Below are 3,666 nucleotides of genomic sequence, written 5' to 3'. Positions count from 1 at the left end.
CAATTAAGTTATTTCCTCCCTCTCTTCTTCCAGGCTCATATCAACTGGAACTGATCCCCGTCTGTGCCACGTGTAAGTTTCAAAAGTTATTGTGGGAAGTGTGTTTCTACTGAAACAAAAATAAAAACAAAGCAAAGCTGGCTGCTTATTCTTACTGATTCAGAGATCCAGAATGTATTTGCCTGCTATCCTTTTTTTATTACAGCACCCTGAAGCCACAGAGCAAAATTAACACCATGTTTTCAGGAAGGAGAAAAAAGTGTTTACTTTGGGAAACCACCTATCTTACCCCAGTCTGCAAACAGAGGAGAGTTGGGTGATTACCCAGCTCACTACTGATGCCAGAGCAGCCCAAGAGGGAAAGGTAGAGAACAGGATTCACTCTTCTCCAAAAGGGTATTTTTCTCTGTGTTTTTGTTGTGGAAGTATAGTACTTAGCTACCCCATTGCATCAGAGGTACTGCAGGACATTACAAAAAGAGGGGCATTATGTCTCCTTCAGCAATGGGGAGACAGAGGCAAAGAGAAGTGTCATAGCCAGCTCAGGATTACCCAGCACCACAGAGCCGGTACGAGAAATCAGATACCCCACGTGTGAAGGTTACACCCTTACACTATGCTACAAATTACCTAAGTAGGAAAACCAGAGCTGGATTCAAACCTACCCAGAGGTGTTCTTACCCACCGCCAAGCCAAGGACTCTGCCCTAGCACGGTGTAAGGTCTCACGCAACCACTGTTTCTGTTACTACAGCATTCGGGTGCTTTCAGAGGAAAGACATCCCATTGCAGGACTCCCAACTCAGGATTAGTTGCATGAAACATTCCCAGTCAAACCACCCTGGGTACCCTTGCTGTTCCCTGCTGACAAGCAACTGTGGTAGCTGCAGTCTTAACAAAGAGGCATTCAGGTTCAAAACCTGGAGCTGAAAATTCAGTTTAAATTTTGGTACAATCACTTCTTTAGATTACACGGATGGCACAAAAACAAGTCCTTGGACAAACTGTTGGGGTACTTTGGTGAACAACTGGCAGCTATCACAGCTGCCTGCAGCACAGCAGCTCACAGGGCCTTTGCAGTGGGCCAGGCACCCAGGGCACTGGGCAAGACCTACCGTCTGCCCTGGCTCCAGCAGAAAAAACACCAAACCAAACCAACCACACAAAACAACAGTGGTGGTGAAAGACAGACTTTGCTAACCTGACCTCTTATTTTTCAGATAAGGTCTTTCTCATAGACCTCTGCATAAGGCCATGCCCAGGGCCAAGCTGCTGTACATGGTACATAATTATTACTGTCCAGGAGTAATAACTGAGAATTACGACTTACTGAAGTACACCAAAGCTGCATCTGCCTCTTGGAACCACAGAGGATCAGGAAGCACAGAGGGAGCTCAAATCCATAAGACCTGCTCAGCTCTGACTCTGCAACTACTGTCACTGTCCTAAAGAGATTGCAGGCTAAATTTAGATGGGATATGCTAAACTCAAATAAAGCCCATCCCAGTCAAGCAACGATAAGAAAGAGAACAAAAGGTACAAACACATCTATTGAAGCATATTTGGGGAGATGCAAGAATGCTGGTTTGGCAGGCAGTTTTGCATCAGCTCACTTGTGATAAGCACAGAGTGAGGCATAAGGCATTCAGGAGGTTTTAGTTCCATCTTAAAATGTAATAAAACGTTCTTTATTTTCACCTTTACTTATCTGATTTAAAAAAAGACTGCAGAAACAATGACAGTCCTCAAGGGTCCATTGCTATATGCTGATACTATGCTTTCATTTGAAAGGAGAGAACAAAGCCTATATAAAATCTTTTAAGTAACTTGCTGTCATTCGGTTTAAAAATGAATAATCAAAACACTGAGAGTAAAAGGCTTTCTTGTCTCTAAGGCAGGAAGGGAAGTATTTTTCAAACCTAAGTATGCACAACAGAGCCTGGCCATGAGCCTATTGGCATCTGTGTGTTGATCCAAATGAATTTTAAGATATCTGTTCTCCCAGAGGATGTGTACTGTTCAAAATAATAAACAAATAAATAAATAAACAAAATCCATGACTGCTTTTAATCTACCTGAAATATGGGACACAGACACAGCATATTTTATACTTGCTTTATACTATATGTTTTCCTTTTAGCTTGCTGCAGCATTATTAGGATGTTTCTGTTCCTCTATCTACAGTAAATAACTAACATTTCCCAGAGAACCCAGCCAGGGCCTTATAAAGCCATCTGCTTTTATCTTAGCAATGAATTCTTCTTACAGATAGATGGTACAGAACAGCTCACACTGTCACTCCAACAAATTATGCTGCTGTTTATTTAAGTAATAAAGGAATTTGTTCCAGTTGTGGGTTAGTCCCCCTCCAGCCCCCAGCATTTGCTCTCCACATGTGGTTTGCTTCCTTAAGTGTTGATTTTTCATAGCTGTGAGACTTTTTCCTGCCTTTTATCCACCAGGCTAATTGCCTTCTTATTCCTTTCTGTTTAACGAGAGCTGACATTCAGCTCAGCGCTCTGTAAAACAGGAAGGGATGTAGTTCCTGTTCCAAGGAGGTAACAGTTTAAACTGACCTCAGATAAATTGGGCGTAAGGGGAACGGACAAATCCAGCCTTGTGATTATTTGTAATTCTTTGTTGTCAGAAGGAAGATGTGGTCAAGCTCCTTTGCCCCGTCCTCCCGCATCCCAAAATGATCCATCTCCCAACAAGCAGCCCCTTAACCCAGCTGCCAGAAGCCATTCTCAGCTATTCACAGCCTCCTCGCTCAGCAAACTGGTCTCTCTGCTGCTTGCCAAAGGGACCACAGGTCACCTCTTACTAGGGAGGACTTTCTTTGTGCAAACAAAGCCACAAGGAGCCACCTGCCAGGTTCTCCGTTCACCTTTTAAAAGTAACACAGGTATGAACACCTGTATTAGTTACTCTGTCACACACCCCCATGATAATGTAAGCCCCATCCAATAACGTACAGCTGCAGAAACTTTTCTTCCCCTTTAGACCACCTAATGAGCCCAGAGATATGCCCTCATTTATCCGCAGACAGCTCTCTTGCACATCTCCCAGATCTGTAAGAAAATCCTACTTGTTAGTCTGAGCAACATGGGCACTGAGATTCCTTAAAGTAGCAGCTTTCTTAAGGAAAGGTGCCATTTCTGAACACCAACTATACTTACAATGACTAAAATTCATTATAACACAAGCGGCAAACATTTTAAAAAACACATATGGTACAACATGCATAAATTCATTTACTCCATTGTACCCATTTCTGACTAGACAAAGCAACAGTAGATGTTTAAAAATAAAATCTGTACTCCAAAACCAAAGCATTCACTCACATTCCTGCAAGCCAGATCTGCTGAGTCAGGTGTTGCTCTGGTCTCTGGCTCCAACTCTGACAAACCCATTTGATTCTCTTGTAACAATGAAGCATGTGTTTTACTTTCTTTACTACAAAAACTGATAGCCAAAAGAATTCCATGAATTTTACAAAAGAATGTAAAGATGACATATATCTTTCAACCTGACACCACCCCTGGTTATTTAATGATTAATACACAATCACTCTTGGTTAATAAAAAAAAGAAACAAACAGGTATACACCCAAGGGTATTCACCAGAGTCCAGGAAGGGTTAACAACCCTCCTGAGCTTTAACGTCT

Source organism: Cygnus atratus, chromosome 8 (assembly GCF_013377495.2).
Source record: "Cygnus atratus isolate AKBS03 ecotype Queensland, Australia chromosome 8, CAtr_DNAZoo_HiC_assembly, whole genome shotgun sequence".
Taxonomy (NCBI): domain Eukaryota; kingdom Metazoa; phylum Chordata; class Aves; order Anseriformes; family Anatidae; genus Cygnus; species Cygnus atratus.
Note: the sequence above shows the minus strand (reverse complement) of the source record.